At 41.3% G+C, this 17585-nt stretch overlaps 1 long non-coding RNA gene across 2 annotated transcripts in view; it reads right to left on the bottom strand.

Annotated features, from left to right (window-relative positions):
* Window positions 1-470: 470 nt before the first annotated feature.
* Window positions 471-17585, bottom strand: part of LOC116650358 (uncharacterized) — a 30714-nt gene continuing 13599 nt past the window's right edge. Inside the window, exon 5 of one of the 2 annotated variants that reach the window (XR_011416029.1) lies at window positions 471-1543. This is a non-coding gene — a long non-coding RNA (uncharacterized lncRNA). The remainder of the gene's footprint in view (window positions 1544-17585) is intronic. The other variant, XR_004303328.2, reaches the window with a different exon arrangement.

Raw genomic sequence — 17585 nt, 5'->3', positions numbered from 1 at the left:
CAGTATGAAACAGATCGAAAGGAAGGCCTTTGTTTTTTTGAGGAAACTATATATACAAATTCCAATAAGGATTATTAGAATGCTTCTCATTTAACACTCATTAGAGCTGGATATAATGTAATTAGTGAACAAAAAGATTTATTATTGATATTTAAAAAAAAAGTATAGTTCCTTGTCTTAGATATTAATTATATTATATTGAGCAACTCACATCTATCTGCTACGTTATAATTTAATAATAATATAATAATAATAATAATAATAATAATAAAAATAATAATAATAATAATAATAATAATAATAATAATAACAATAATAATAATAATAATAATAATAATAATAATAATAATAATAATAATAATAATAATAATAATAATAAAAATGATAATAATAAAGATAATAATAATAATAATGATAGTAATAATAATAATAATAATAAAATTGATGATGATAATAATAATAATAAAAACGATTTAAACTTATGTAGAGTCTAGCACAAATAGAAAGGTAGCGCACTTGACTGGCTGGAGCCTAGCTCCAGTTTGCAGTGGAGGTACAGTCAGCACCACAAACGCTGTCAGTGTAAAGGATCGTGGCAAGGGACGTGCCCTGCAACAAGTCTCAGTCTGTAGCCAAACAGAGAGAGAGAGAGAGAGAGAGACACAGGGAAGGGGGAGGAGATAGAAAGAGAGAGAGCGGGAGAGAGAGAGAGAGTCAAGTGAACAAAGCCAGGCAGACCAAGTGCGCGGCACAGCAAACAAATCGGCTACCACCACTAGCAGCAGCCAGGAGCAGGGGTCGGGGGATCGGTGCAGTGGCAGGGGGCCAGGCAGCGTGGGGGCCTGGACCTTGACTCTGGCACTGGGACTCTGTTGCGCATATCCTCCACGCACGTACACACGTCTTGGGCGATTATTCAAGACTTTATGGACTTGGGTAGAAGGACATTAAAATTGCTTTTACGCCAACTCATCGGCAGGCCAGAGGATCAAACTGGTTCTGCTTTGTATGCCACTCACAGTCGCCGGTCGCCGGTCGCCAGTCAGCAGTCACCAGTTGCCAGTTGCCAGTCCCAGTCTCAGTCCCAGTCTCAGCCCAGTTCCCGTCTCGGGCATAGCCAGAAAGTCGGGCCGCTCCTTTGCCGCATGGACTTGGAATCTGGCGAAACCAGTTTGTGGTCTCCTCTACCTGTTGCCTGGTCGTTGCCTGTTGCAACGCGGCTCCCACGAAAAAAGGGATACTTGTGAGCAAACACACACACCACACACACACACACACACACACACACAAACACACTGGCACACTCGCACACTCAGGCATACCATGACGAAGCCTTGTTTATCCAATTTTATGTGTTTGCCTTTGCGCAATCCTTTCGTCCTCGCCACCATCACAGATTGCCGCACTTACCTTTTGTACGTTACTTTTTGTGTGTGGACCGTGTTCTCCTTTTTGGGTTTTCGTGTACAGTTTCGAGTTCAAATGAAACTACTTGACAGATCTGGATAAAAACTTGGCGCGCTTCAAGTTGGAGCAAACAGGTCTGAAAAATATGTTTAGAGAAAAAATATATATAATATTCAAATCTTTTTGCGAGTCCTTACAAATGATACTTAACATACGATAAAAGCGATATTTTTACCATCTTCCATAATGTGTTCTTAGAGAATATATAAACACTTTTTAAATGATCATTCAAATGTTATTTTTACCTAAGTATTAGTTTTAGACGAGATCTTAAGTATTATATGTGATACATACGAATGACCATTTGTTTATAATTTAGGAATCCGTTCTATAACTGATTTGTAACATAAATAATCAATTCGAATTTAAAAATTAAATATTTCTGTATGATGTACATATTCGATTGAGCACATGATCATTTCGATAAACTAATTTTGTTTAAGTTTTGATTTAGTTAGTCTATTATGATATGTATATATATGATACAGATCATGTATATATGATACACATGAACGATCATTTAATATGTAAACATTTTATTGCACAATTGATGTTTATAACTGATTTCTGCACAAGCCATCCCTAGATCATTTTGCAAGCATTTAGTCAATTATTTGATCTTGCCTGTGATATTGATTTAGAATATATACCACACATGTGATTAAGCAAGTTGATTTGTTTGCCAAATATTATTAATAAATAATTTTCATTGAAAAACACAGTCTATAAGAGATCTTAAGTATAATGAGTATAAGCGATCGTTTGATAAAGTGATCTCTAATATGAAATGCAAGCGATCATTTGATAATTTTGCAAAGAGTCATCTAATTGTTATTGACTGTTATAATGATATACGATATAACTATAAATATATATGTATATAGTATGTGTATGATCAAGCAAATGATTATCATAATGCAAATAAAAGAATATTCCTAAGTATTTGATATTGGATATGATGTTTTCAAAGATAATTTCCAAGCAATTTTATGTATTTATAAAGGAAAAAGTCTTATTAGTGATCTTTAGCGTCATTTGAAATCATTCACAAACGACTTTGTTTTCAGATCTTGGTACAATAAAATGTATTAACTGTATATTATTATTCGATCATATTATCAAATGTATACATAAATATGTATTCATATATATACACAAATTATGATCCATCGGTTTAGCAAAAGAAGTTGTAAATATGTTTTTATTACTTAAGAATTGGTTTTACACTGATAACTAATAAAATATCTAATGAATTGATTAATGATAATGAGCAGGTTTAAAAATGTTAAAGTTATTTTATATTCGATCTCAACAGTATTCTGTATAGAATAACAATACGATAAATAAAATATAAATATTTCTTTATATTATTATTCCATTTTATTTATGAAAAGTATGCACGAATTATGATCGATTGGCAAATATGTTAAATAGAACTTGTAATTATATAATTAATTTTACTTTTGTATACCCTATTCTGAATAAAACTAATCTAGCATGAATCTCTTTAGACGCCACTCACATTTTTGGTGGATGACGTTTTATCTCAATCAGGATGGATTAGCTATTAAGCGCGTAAATGGAGAAATTTGTCAACTTTGTTTGCCTGGGCTCAACTTTGTGCGGTGCATATTAAGTAAATAGGTGTGCATGTGTGTGTGTGTGTGTGTGTGTGTGTGTGGAGCTTCCTCAAATGGCTTCTGCTCTGCAGATAACTCTTTGTTGTTTTTGTAAGCCAAGCCAAATGGCAGTGGGTCCAGCTGTGGAGCTGTGGATCCATGCCAGCAAAAGCCCTCGAACGGCATTTGCTTAGAGAAAGGCACTTGAGCTGAACTTCAACCAACTGTGTATACCCTGTACGCAGAAAGCTCATCAAACAGGGCATAACAATGTTTGGCGAAATACAGAAATATAGCTAAAATATAATAAGCCATAAGCTGAAATTCTAACTAGCTTTGCGCTTAGGTTCTATTGTATTTGGTTGAAGTCTATTTTGCATTTTGTATTTACATTGTATATGCAAATAGTATATCCAAAATTTCAATTGAATTCGTGAAATAATAAAATGGTTATTACAAAAAATGTTTATATTTATGTATGTTGTATTATATTGTTGCATAAGTGCTGAAAAAGTACAGGGTATTTTGCTAGTCAAGCCCACACAGACTCCTCGTGGTTTTTTTTTATTGTTATGGAAAATAGTGCGCAAACGCAAATGCGAGACAGCAAAAAGGCAACGGCAGGGCAGAGAAAATCCACATCCACACAGAGAGCAACAACGGCAACAACAACAACAACAACAACAGCAACAAGAATAACAACAACAACTCGAGCAACAGGCAGCCGTTGGGCGCAGGAAAACAGCAGAAAAGGGCGAAACACAAATGCTGGAAAATATTGTGTGAAAAGTCTCTTCATGTGTGTGTGTGTATGTGTGTGTGTGTGTGTGTGTGTGTGACTGTGTGTGTGTGTCTGGAACAAGTTGAATGCCCTGCTTATGCCTGCATGTTTGCGGGGCTCTAGCCCCAGTTTTGCCGCGGCAATTGCTCGGGTAATGAAGGGTTCTGTGCGCTCCTCGCCTGGCCAGTCAAGTGACACAGCCCAAAGGGAAGCGGAACGGGGTCAGCCGGAGGGGCAGTGTGGGGAAGTTGGGTTAGCCAAGATTAGAAACGTCATCGGCTGCGGTGGTGCTGGTTGGCTGGTGGTTGGTGGACTTGGCAACACTTCACCTGTTGCTCAGGTTCTCAGGATGCCAGCAACAATTGGTCGCTGGTGGCGGATCAGCGCCTGGGAAAGCACTTAAATGGTTTTTCATGCTAAGTCAGCTTTCCCAAGGAAATTGTCTATAGCTCTTGCCTTTGCCGATTGCCAGTTACCAGTTGTTTGTGTTGTTGCCAACTGCGGTTGCATTGAGCAATGCCTCTTGCTTCGATTGGTGGGCTAGTGGTGGGCGGTTGGCGGGGTGTGGGCTGTGGGGGGGCTGCCCCCAGGAAGCTGCTGCCACAACCACAAGCACTGCCGGCATTTGGCTACCCGCTCAGCACCGTATACGTAATTTTGTGCCAAGACCAAGAAGGAATCGCAACCACAGCGCCCAGACTCGATCTGCAACGAGCTCTGAAACCCCATTTGAGCACCATTGCGGCATCTGGCAAATCGGCTGCGAAATTGCTGAAGGAAACGCACGAGTGGTGCAAAAGTGGCGCAGGAGAGAGCCAGAGCCACAGACACAGACACAGTCATAGTCACATTCGCATATGTATGTGCCCTACTCTCTTTTGGTTCATTCAACTTCAGCACAACAGCAGCGAGCAGCAGCTCCAGCTCCACTACTACACTGCGAGAAATCTTATGCCAACTCTAAAGTTTATATTTTTTTGGTTTTCTTGATATTTATATATAACTATAGTATATTCATATTTAATTAATGTCAATCAAATTATTATTTGAAATTATTTTTACAATACAAGAAAGTAAGTAAATATAAAGAAGAGTATCTTGTTTGGCCTGGTTTCATTGAACCAACAATATTCTGTTCTTGAGCTTTTAATTCTTGTGATAGTTTTTTAAGATGAAGTCAAATTTATCAGAGCTATCCAGAAGTTAGCAGCTATTCAACACATGGTTAATATAAACTACTAACGACTATGCAAGCTTTTCATTTTCATAATCTTTATACTTTTGTTTTCTATTTATTGTTGGATATGTTTAATGTTTAATAATTGTATTTTGTATAATCAAAAGTAAATTTTAATAAACAAAAATTTCTATATTTCATCTAAGTTCCCTTACGATTGTCTGGTCTACCAAACAAAAATGTCTTTATTTCATCCAAGTTTCTTTCTGATCGTGTCTGATTTCTCACAGTGTAGCTACAGCAGCTACCTAGCCTAGCTGGATGGCTGCTTGGATGGATAGTCAGTTGGATGGACTGCTGGATGGATTGCTGGATAGATGGTTAGTTGGTTGGTTGGCTGCTTTGGCGCTAGCTGCTTGGCTGACTGCAGCTGGCTGCGCAGTTGCCAGCGACGTCTAATGCCGCAGCCGGCAGCTGGCAGCTAGCTGCTGGAGCCCGGCTGCCAACTGGGAGGTATGACCACACCGAGACGAGAGATCAAGAACCAGAAGGATGGCCAATGGACTTGGCAGCGGGACTGCAGACCGCGTACTGCCGATTGGAAGCGGTGCATTGGCCCGGTTTTGGCGTGGCAGCAACTCAAATTGCAACAGCAGCAGCAACAGTTGCTGCGGCAACAGCATGTTTTACAAATGGATTTCATGTTCAGTGCGTTATGTTTCTTGGAAAGGATTGCTTTGCTTGGCTTGTCATGGCCAAGTCTGGACTTGAAAAAAAAAAAAGTAAATAAATAAAATGCGACACGAGTCGTAAACATGAAACATTCAAATGCACAAATGCGGCTCAGGAAGCGCTGCGGCCATCGCTTATTTGGTAGCTGCCACAAATGTTTGCCACATGAATGCGGCCAGTCGAGATCCTGCCACCAGCAGCCACCTTGGTGGTCAGCTGGGCGCCAATGCACTTTGATGTGCTGCTGCCGCTGCTGCTGCTGCTGCTGCTGCTGCTCCGGGGTCAATTGTCAAAGCCATAAAAACTGTTAACAAAATGCTACCGCGTCGTCTTACTCCTTTTTTTGTTCTTGTTTTAGCCAGGAGCAGAGATAATATATAAAACGCAATCAAAATATATTTTTTATGGCCTTTCCCACAAAATGCACGGCAAGCGCATGTTTTATGTGCAAAGGCAACTGCGTAGGGTTAATTAGGCTGGACCTCAACCTTTCGCTGAGAAAATTTCAAAGGAAAATGTTGAAATGCAAGAAGATGCAAGCGATAAACAGCAGCAGCAGCAGCAGCAACTGTTGCTGTTGCCACAGACAGTAGCAGCAGCAAGAACAACACACAAAATTGATATAAATTCAGGCTGAAATTTCATTAATTCTTGACGTCGGCACAAAACGGGCAGAGGCCATAAAATATTCAAATATCGCGCACGGCCTCATATGCTCACATATATAAATTAAAACGAATTGCAATAAAAATTCAACTCCCGTTTCAACGTGCTCACATGCAACATACACACACACAGACACACATACATACATATATAAACACATACATATATATGTGCATACATACATATGTATTATGCGCATGCAAGGATTGATCGTCTCCTCGAATGACATATTATTTAGCAAATTGAAAAGGAAAGAAAAAAAAACGCAACAAGTAAGAGTTTTCGTGATCGACTAAACGCATACCCTGCAATCAAGCAATATTCAACATGCAGACCTTATGGATAATATGCATGCGAACACACACATGCGCACACATGGCAGTCACTGTACTTGTTCTATTCCTTTCCCCTTCATCACTTTATGTAAAATTCATTTTGAAACATCTCGTGTATTTTAAAAATTAGTTCTATGTAATTTGCAGCACTCATGAGACACAGCTAGAAGTTTCAAACTACTTTCAAAATTGGAATGCATAGACTTGATTCTCGCATGTTATATTAACAGCAGTTAAATGTAAGAATTGGAGTCGTCAGGAATTATCAGATAAATCCAAAGTGTTGTGCCTATAAATTGATTTTGATCGAGTTTGGGACACACAAAGGAACTGTGGAAAATAAGATAAACATGCTCTGCTTATGATCTATGAAAATTTAAGTATAGATCACATATATATATATATAACTGGTGACCAATTTTTGTGGTCTGTAGCTCATGAAATAACCGATATAAACTTAAAATATCGGACCTTGAAATCGATATTTATCGATTTTGGTTTACCTAGCTCTTGTGAACGGAAGACAGACGGACGAATCAGGGCATATCGACCCGTTAGGGAATATATATATGCTTTCTGCTGCCTGCCATAGCATTTGCACAGCTGTAATATACCCTTTTTAAGCCCATTCGCAATTGTCTTAGGGTATGCAAAAAAGTTTTCGAGCTGTGCAATTCGCACGTTACAATTACGGCGAGTCGTCTGTCAGCCGCTTGCCCCTAAGTCGCCTACCCCTTACAGAGAAGGAGACAGGGAGCAGGGCAAAGAGAAAGAAAGGAGAGAGAGAGAGAGAGAGAGAGAGACGCAGAGAAAGAGAGAATAAGATGGAGACAAACAGAGGGCGCGCAACGAATGTAGGGCTTGCTTTTTGGGTTGGGCCCGCCTTGCCACACACTTTGGAATGCAAATCAATGGCTCCGTCGCCGGCCCCGACTCCAACACCGTTCCTGCCACAGTCACAGCCCCTGCCATGTCTCGGGCCCCGTTCCAGGCACAGGCGATAAAAGTATCCTCTGGCTTTCGAGGCTGGCACGAAGCGGTGCGCAAAATAAATAACTTCGGCGCGATCCCCCCACAAAGGCAACAGGCAACAGGCAAAAGCTATAGTTGTGTACTTTTTCTTCTTGTTTTTTTTTTTTTTTGTATCTGTATCTGTAGCTGTGCATTTGTATCTGTATCTGTAGCTGTGTTTGGCCACACTCGGCTGACTCTGCGGCCGTCTTCAAGCTGCACCCTGTGGCGGCGAGAGCCAATTGTTTGCCGCACGTCCTCGCTACGGTAGGTGCTCGTACACACACACACACACACACACACACGCACGCACACTCACACACACATATATATCTCGCATATTTGATCGCTGCTTAGTGCTTGAGATTTCATATGAGCGCAGCCCCAGCTCGCAGCGCCCGACTCCGTCTCCGTCCTCGGCCCAGCCTCATATATATTTGCCAGGGCAACTGGCGACCCCTTCGGCTCCACGCGCTGATTGTCCCTGCGCCTGTTACTGTCCCTGTTCCAGTCCCTGTCCCTGTGAGTGGCGCAAAAGATAATGAAAGTCAATGTCTTGGCAAGGGTACAGGATATGCTGTATACCACGTATATATACATATATATATATACTTCTGCTTCGCTTTCCTCTTTGCTCCACGGGCAAACATCTCGCGCACAGGCACGCAGCGCTTCAGACAGTGCCAGCTCTTTGTTGTTCAAGTGCTCCTCCCCACCCTAACCACTACCCCACCCCTTAAAAAAAAGGCAAAGAGAAGACGCCAAAGCGAAGGGCACCGATCGCTGGGAACTGTTTTTGGGGCGATCGGGCAATTCAGTTTATCTTTCCCATGTAATTCCCTCTTGTGTGCATTGCCTTGAGCGGGCTGCTTGCCCAGAAAAAATTGTTACCGCTCCGGTTCGGGATTCGAACCTGGTTTTGCTCAACATTGAAGCCAGTTTTTGGCCTGACACATTCTATATATATATAGTCCCTTCGACGGACTGATTGCCAGATTGATGATCAGGGCACAGTCAAAGCCGTAAGAGTTAGTTAGTTATAAAAGCTTAATGAAAACGCGTTTCAGCCATTTCAGAAATTTCACCCGGAATTGTGGAAACGTAAAACGGATATATAAAATATCTTTGCTTACAATTCGATCGATGGAAGACCTTGATTAAAACTTTGATTGCGTGCAAAAGTAATGTTTCAGCTTAAAGGGGGAAACAAGTCCCAAGTCCCAAACCTAAGGATATCTTCGGCATGCCGAAGATTTTATACCCTTGTAGACATTTACCTTTTGCAGATATGCAAGAATAGCGCAGCTCGAAAATGCTGAGCTTGTTGAAATACCTTTAAAAACAAAAAATTTTGCTTTATAAGAGTCCACTATTCCACCGATCTATCCTTTAGCAGCTATATAATATAGAGAACCGATGTTAATCAAATTTTGCATACATACGAGAATTATAATGGAGCTAATAAATACCGTGTTTTGAAACTATATAATATATTGGTTCGATTTTGCAAATAATACTCTTTTTAAGTGTATAAAATTTGTAACCCCTTCTGTTCAATGCCAGTTTACAGTCTCGATCAGACGAGCAGTTGAAGATCTTGGCCGATCCGTCAGTAATTACGCAAAGGAAGAAAGAAAGAAAAGAAAGAACAACTGCTGAGGACCGTTTTTAAAAATCAACCAACAAATATGACAAACATGATGAATAAACGAGGTTTATTTTTATGAGGAATAACAAACCCGTTCAAATATTTGCCTGTAATGATGGCCAGGTGTTTATGTCAATATACCAGCTATTTGAAGAGGATCGAGGCTCGAGGATCGAGGATCCGCGTTCCCAGGCAGCCAACGCGACTTAAGAAACTGATTGCGTGTAAATAGCGCTGCGAACGGGGGAAGAACACAGTCGAGGGGGTGAAAAAAGAGCAGCGACAGCGATACATAAATATCAAATTGTATCTAAATCGGGGTTGCATTGATCCTGTGTCAAGGATCGACGCTGCCAAGCGACGTGGGAGAATGATTCAAGCAAAAGAAAAAGACCGAGAACTGGACCCGGGGCTAAAAGTTCGTGCATGTGTGTGTGTGTGTGTGTGTGTATCTGTGTTTGACAGGCCTCAAATAAGGAAAGAGTTGAGTTGAAATGAAGCGAAGTCAAAGGATATGCCACGTCAAGGTACATTAAGTAGCTCCAGGCCCATTAAAATCGAAAAATCAAAAATAAAACCATTCTGTGTATGGCCGACAGGCAAATGCTCTGCCATCAAACTGCTTATGATCTCAACCTCTACTCTTAAAATGTTCCAGTTTCAGTCGATTGTTATCGATTTTGATGGCATGTAGAAGCTTAGAGATGTGCCAAAAATCGATTCTAACAATACAAGTATACAAACACCTAAATATCTAAATGTGTGTCATCAGCCCTTCAAGCCACAGAGATATGTCCATTAAAAACCGATATATATCGATTAAGAGAACATACGAGTGTTTGCAATATCAATTAATATCTATAGACGTACGATGGTAAATCGATAGTTATCGATTTTGGGTAAAAGCAGAAGCTATAGAATAAGGTGAGGTGTGAAGAAACAATATCTAAAAGGTTCAAGCTATCGATACATTTATCGATATCAGATCAAGCTGCTCAAAAAGAATATACACCGATTTATTCTACAAGGAACTGACATGCTGATCGAGGCCACATTAACTAAGCTGACAATCATACTGCCCGCGAATATATATCTCCTGTACGCATGTCATTGTCTCTTCTAAAGTGTACGCTCTCTTTTCGTTCCCTCTCAATATGTAAAGGGTATTCGTAAGGTAAATCAAAATAAAAATGAAATCTTGAGCTGTCGTTCACATGCGAGACTCCTGCTTCTGGGCCAGTTGAGTAGCCCAAAAAGGAGATCATGGGAAATTTTTATTTTGGGCACTTGGCTAACAAAACCAGTTGAGTGTGTCTTGATTTGGCTGTGGCCTGTTGCCCAATTGCGGGCAGGGGTGAAAGTCGCTACTTGTTGGCCCTAATTATGACAGCGTGACGGTGGAGCGATCGAGGGGTGGGCGAAGGGAGACAGGATAACGAGCTGTGTGTGCGCGCAGGTGCCTCTGATATGTTCATTTCAATTTTCACAGGATAATCGGGGGGTGAACGCGACCCAAGACGCGTGAAAATTATGCACGCTCCGTAAATGGACGCAGCTCACCAAGGCAACCCAGCCAAGAATTTTATGGTAATTTAATGGTCCTTAAGATGCGACTACCGGACAGCATGTTGTCTATGAATTTGGTTCACACGCGTTTTACAGGTACAGTCTGTGCCCGGTTTTTGATAGTGCTTGGTCATATCCGGAAGAAAAGGGCCACAATACAATGTTTCCGGATTTAAAGCCCAAAAAACGTCATTAGCCAAGTTAGAAAAGAAGTTGAGTGTGCGTGTGTGCGTGTGTATGTGTGTGCGTATGCGTGTACAGCGCATCGGAAGTTCCCACAAGACGACAATTATGACGCAACATTATTTTCTTTTTGGCCAAGACTTTGTCTTGGGGCAGCAGCTGCTGAAAATGATCCGTTGCGATGACAGAACCAAAAGGCCTGGCGGCTGCGCTTCGACCGCTAATTAAAAAGGAATTTCTGTGTCTTTACATACGCTGTTCGCAAACTGATAAAGGGTATATAGGTTTTATGCAAAGTTTGTTGGACATAACTCTCTGTTAGGAAACTGATCGGAGTATGAGCTGATTGACACTAGGAATAAAATCTACTTTTATGCGTAAAAATATTGAATATTTAATATTTTAGCTTAAAACAACTAGTTTCAAACCCTTAGCTATAACCTGAATCGAACGAACGATAAGTAATGGGTACTTACATATTCGATTTTTATACTATATCTTGTGCTTCAATTGTGAGCTCAATCGTGAACTGAGTCCTAAACCGAAGTACATTGAAATATTACAAATCGATTATTCGAAGCAGTCAAGAACTAGTTTTGATTGTGTAATCGAGCCTGGAGTGAATCTTTAACCGAACCAACGATCTGTAAACAGGGTATTGCGCAGTTGGGTTGCAGTCGGCTACATTGTTATATTTCACTCGTTCTCTTTTTACAAGCAATTAGAAATGTCAAGGGGGTCGGGTGGTCAGGCATAGAGGAGGGGGGCTGGGGCGGGCCAGTTACAGCAATCAGGAGAGTGCTAATTTAGTAATCACAAGTCACAGTCGCAGTCGCAGTCAACAGCAACTGCTGCGGCAGACGCAGACAGCGGCTCGAACCGGTTGTTAGATCCTCAAAAACTACAAGATCTTTGTCGCTAGCCAGGCCCCCTCGACAGAGCCACCCCTCCCCGCTGGCCGTGGTTGTGCTGTGTTATTGTCTCTAACGGGTCACAAGGTGTGAAATATCTGTAGATCTTCTGGTGTTGAATCAGGTGCCGTCTGCTGCCAGGGCGCTGCTTGACGTCGTGAGCACACAATAACTGAGATCCTCCCCCTGCCAAAAACAAACACACACACACGCACACACACAACCGAGTCGATAATTTAGAAATCTTTACAATATAATTTCCAGCTCTGGACAGCGCAGAGTCATCTAAGCGTAGTCTCATCTTCAAAGATTGATAGAGAGAGAGAGAGAGAGAGAGAGAGAGAAGCCGCAGGCCAAAGCTAACAGCGGAACCCTTCTCGAGCTCTAATGTATCTTTGAAGTTGTTGTACCTCTGGGATTCTCGAGTTTCTCGAGTTTCTCGGTTTCTCCATCTTTGTTTTTTTTTTTTGCCATTTGTCTAATTCATCTTTGTGTGAAAAGTTGTTTATGAACATTAATTTTTTTTTTATATCGAGATTATCCCACAGTATTTCTGTAAGAGGAACTGTTACACAGAGTTTTTGTGGATTTGAAAGTTTTGTGGTATTTGTAAGATGCGCATAGAAAATCCAAAGAAACTAAATTTAACTAACTAAAAACTTGGATACTGAGTTAAAGGCTCGAAGCTTCATAAAATTGGTTTGTTAATATTCAGTTTTTTATTAATTTTAGTTTTTTTTATGAGATAAAAACTGAAATGAGTTAAAAATTTTGTGGTTTACTAAAATCTAGTTTCAAATTTCTATGATCAATAGAGAGAACTCAAGACACCCGAATAAAGTATAACAAAACATGCTGTCCAGTCAGAAGAGTGAAGCCTAAACAAATTGGAAACCTTTGGGGTCAATAATGGACTACAGGAAAGTAAACAAAACATCAATATCCCTAGCTATGAAGGGCACAAATGGAATCCTCAACTAATTTACAACACGTGTAATCAGACGGAGGTCGCTGACCGCTGTCGACGTCGCCCTGGGGCACACATCTAGGCAGAGCAACCCAGATTGACAAACGAGACTCAAGCAGAAGAGGAGGATGAAATAGACGAAGTAGACGTTGAAGAAGAAGAAGCAGCAGCAGCAACAGAAGAAAAGTTAGGGAAAGCAGCAGAGCGTAAAGGTAAGGACAGAGGCGAGGTAGGGCGAGCCAGGAGCCTGCCATAGACAAAGTAGCCACAAATGGAAAACAAAATACAAAAGAAGCCAAATGAGCAAGAAGAGAGAGAGAGAGAGAAAGGGAGAGAACAACAAACATAGAGTCATAAATAATATTGTTTACACAAATGGTTCACGTAGGCGGCGCGCGGTGACCATGTCCGCAACTCCTGAAACTCCCGAAACGGGCGCGTTTCAGACAAAAAAAATATGATTTTTTTTTTATTTTGGGTTTTATTTTTGGGTCAATGGCTGTAGATCCTCCACGCACACACACGCACACACGCATGCTCGCCAGCTAAAAATAAAGATGAGCTCAAGTTTTGTTGATTACGAGAAAAGTTATAAAGTTTCAGGCTCAAGCATGAATTCCAGCTAACCCTATTAAATGAGACGGCGCTGTGCGTGTGTAATGGGCGAGGAGCAGGCGGTGTAAAAGGGGAGCAGCAGGCTTAAAGCCACTCAGTTCACATAAAACCAGCAACAAGAACAACAAGAACAACAACAACAACAACAACAACAGGCAAACAACAACAGGTAGAAATCAAATAGAAAATGGAATAGACAAAAGGCAAATGGAGGAAGTGGCAGAGCTAGCAGCAGAGGCAACAGAGTCAGCAGCAGAGGCAGCATAAACAACGGACACCATCAGCACCAAACCACCGGCACGTAGCCACGCACACTTACACACTTACACACACACACACACACACATGCACGCAACTAAGTTTGTCTATCTGCAAAGTTTCATTTTATGTTTTGACCCCTTTTAAGTTCAAGAACCCTTTTCCTCACAACCTCGCACACACACACACATATACACGTAGCCAGGGCAGAGCAGCGCAGCGCAGCATACACGCTCACACACAGCTCTTGAGCGGCAACTGAGCGCGCGCGAGCGACTCGTTAGAGATTTATAATGCAGCTCCGTACGCCAACAGGCAGCCAAGCCCCACGGCGACGCCACACTCTGCTTTATGCGGGCCACACCAATACAACGTCAACTGCGCTGCCACTGCGCCGTCGCTGCCAAGCGTTGAGAGCGCAAGTCTACACAACGCAAAGCTTAGCTCAGCGCAGCTCAGACCTGTGTGTGGAGAGTTGGAGAGCGCTGCCACTGTGGCTTGTTATTGTTTTGGCAGTTGCTCTTGATGTTTATTGCTGTTGTTGTTGTTGTTGCTGTTGGTTTTTGGGGTGTTGTAGAATGCCAAGTCACATTTATTTCGGCTTCGTTTTCAATACTGGGCGCAACAAGTGTATTTCGTTGTTGTTCTTGTTTTTTTCTTTTTATTTCTGATGCGCCTGCTGCTGCGGTTCTGCTTCGAATTATTAATTGATTGATGAAAACTAATTATGTTAATTGGATAATGAAATGAAATGTGTCAAGACAAAGTTTGTGGCTTCATTTCATTCAGGTTACGGTATTTGTTGCTGTTGTTGTTGTTAAAAGCTTTGGAAACGTTCGCTCGACACAGGTGACGCACGCTCAATTGGCAGGAAAAAGCTTGCCGTTGCGCAAGCGACTCTCCGCATAAAGTTTAGGGTGTGCTTTAACATTTGGAAAGCCCTGCTGATGTTGATATCATCAAAAAAGCTTCTTATCTGCGAGCACAGCCCATCTATCTTGTTTCTAATGAACAGTTACATCCTCCGCAACACAAAATCTACACCAACAGCAACAGCTGAAAGAGCCGTTCATGGTCATTGTGCCACAAATGGCAACGAAACGAAATTGAAATTAAACAAATGAGTGGGAACAGCAGACGCGACAAAAGGAAAACAAAACTAACGAACAGCAACAACAAAGAGCAACTCGAAAACAAGTCGTCAAAGTCCAAGTCAAAGATGCTGTCTTGTCTAGCATTGAAGGCGGATGCGCACCTACAAACCAAATGAGGAAGAGGAGCAGCAGCAGCAACAGCCGCAGTCGCAGCAGCAGCCGTGAGCTGTAGCGGATGCTGAGCCAAAGCTTTGAGCTTCAAGTGGGCCAACAAAAAAAGAAAAAAAGAAAAAAAAAAACAAACAAATAAGAACGTTTGAGTCGAGTGCAACCGACTGCGGAATACTCTTCATCGCTTCACTGTGTAACTGCCAATTAAATGAGTCGTAAAGGGTCTGCTTGATTATTCGCTGGTGACTCTAAAACTAAGTAAGCCCATAGCAGCGACTGTCAAACTGTGACGTTGACAAATATTAATTTCCCTGCGTACGAACATTGCATGAAACTAATATACTCTCTTTGCATTTTTGAACAGGGAAGCAAAATCAAGCCACTGCGCAACTGGCTGCTCGTTTGTCTGGCAGGTTCTCGCAGGCCTTGTATTTGTCGCTGGTGGCACTCGCATTGGGCCACATGTCCCACGCGTTAATTTACATATCACGAAAGAAAAAATAATCAGAATCCAAGCAGCCTAACGGTACATTTTTACGCAATCCCCAAAACACAAGAATGCAACAACGAAAGCGTCTCGGCAAAAGGGAGAGAAAGGGTTTCTTTCTTTCAACTTGAACGTATCATAAAAATACAAAATAATAAAGAAATGCGCGACGCTTTTAACATAAAAAACACACACACATACACGCACACACGCACACACGCACAACTTACATCTATAGCGAGACAAATACAGTTACAAAACTGTATGAATGAAAGACGTGGCTGGGCGCGAACGCATGTAAATTGGCAGCGGCCCATGCCGAAGTTACTTTCCACTTTTGGGCCGGCGACGCAGAGTCAGGTGGCCCACCGCCAGCCAACTCAAACGGACCAAGCACAGTGGAGCAAGCGCTATGGTTAATTGGCCAAAATTAGTATTGCAGCACTTTCTAGTTAATTAACAATCCATTTAAGCAAGTTGAGCTTATTTTTGAGGATATATCTCCTATGCATGTAAGATTGCATGCGTAAGTATTACAGTTATCCGATTTTTAGAAAGCATATAAATTCCCAGTTGTTTCCCTGACATCAGATATAAGCATTTGCTAACAAGGCTTTTCTTTGTAACAAAAATATTCGGTCTGTCTTGGAAAGACTCAAAGGTCAATGAAATTTAAAAATACTCTAGGTACTTCTAATGATATAATATTTGGGTTCCCCATACTTTTTCAAGTGTATATATAATATAAAAGATATGCCTCACTATAGCGAATTATAGAATTTTTTGCATAGTTCTTTAAGTGTAGTTTCTATCAGATAACTCCTGAAAATTTTTCGAATTAGAGCGGGATAAATAGATATTTTTCAGTTTTCATAAAGCGTACTTAGTTAAAGAAAGAAACGTATAGCTAGCTTATATGAACATTTTTTGGTTTCCATGCATAACTAAGATTTCAAGACTGTTCGACTATTTCCAGGAATTATTTGTCAATGATTTTTAAGATCTTTAGCTATGTTTTTACCATTAACCGTCTGCCTGACTTAGCAAGTACGAAAGTTTTCCAGTTTCATTTTGTGGGCGTGTGTTCCCATTTATGGCCCTGCCCCCCCCCTCCCCATGCCAGGCGACAAATAATAAAAATACGCGTACAGCTTGCGGGCGGAGTCCTAAGCGCGGCTCTGATTTGAGGCCAGTGCATGACGGACCTGGCCTTACCTACAACAGGTACAGGTTGCAACGCATTATTTGAGGCGCTTTTATATATATACATATATATTTTACTGTTACGAAGTCTCGAAAGCAAAGATCTCACTTCTCTCCTGCTGCCTCGCTCGCTCTCCTCGCTCTCCTCGCTCGCCCAGTTCAATGACCGTAAACGGACGGCCGTCCCTCTTTTGTTGTTGTCGCTTCTTTCGCGGTTCTTCCTGACTGCCTTCTTCGCCTGCTGCTTCGTCTAGCTTTCTATTGTTTGATGATTTCCAAAATAAAAAAAATAGAGAGAGAGAAAAAAGAAACGCTTGTGGGTTTTAACCCTACAATGGGAATGGGAATTGGGAATGGGCAATTGGGTGTGGGGAATGGGAAGCTAGCGCGCTGCCCACATCCACATTCCAACCTGTGTGTGTGTGTGTGTGTGTGTGTGTGTGTGTGTGCGATAGTTTCTTCAGTCTTTCTCTCTATATCTTCTGGTCTTCGCTGAGGATTAATAATGCGAGTGGGCATTTTTGATCTATTGACGAGCTGTTGCCGAAAAAGTCCAGAGATTTGTTTTGGACGCACGGTTCATTGACTTTTACCAGGGACTTTATCAGCTTGTGTATACCTTAAACTGAGTGTGGCCCCCATAGGGTACTCTATGATTAATGGGTTTCTTTACAACATCCAACGAAATTAAATT

Source organism: Drosophila virilis, chromosome 2 (genome assembly GCF_030788295.1).
Source record: "Drosophila virilis strain 15010-1051.87 chromosome 2, Dvir_AGI_RSII-ME, whole genome shotgun sequence".
In the NCBI taxonomy this organism is placed as follows: Eukaryota; Metazoa; Arthropoda; class Insecta; order Diptera; family Drosophilidae; genus Drosophila; species Drosophila virilis.
The sequence above is the reverse complement of the archived record's forward strand: the minus strand, read 5'-3'. Positions and strand labels throughout refer to the sequence as shown.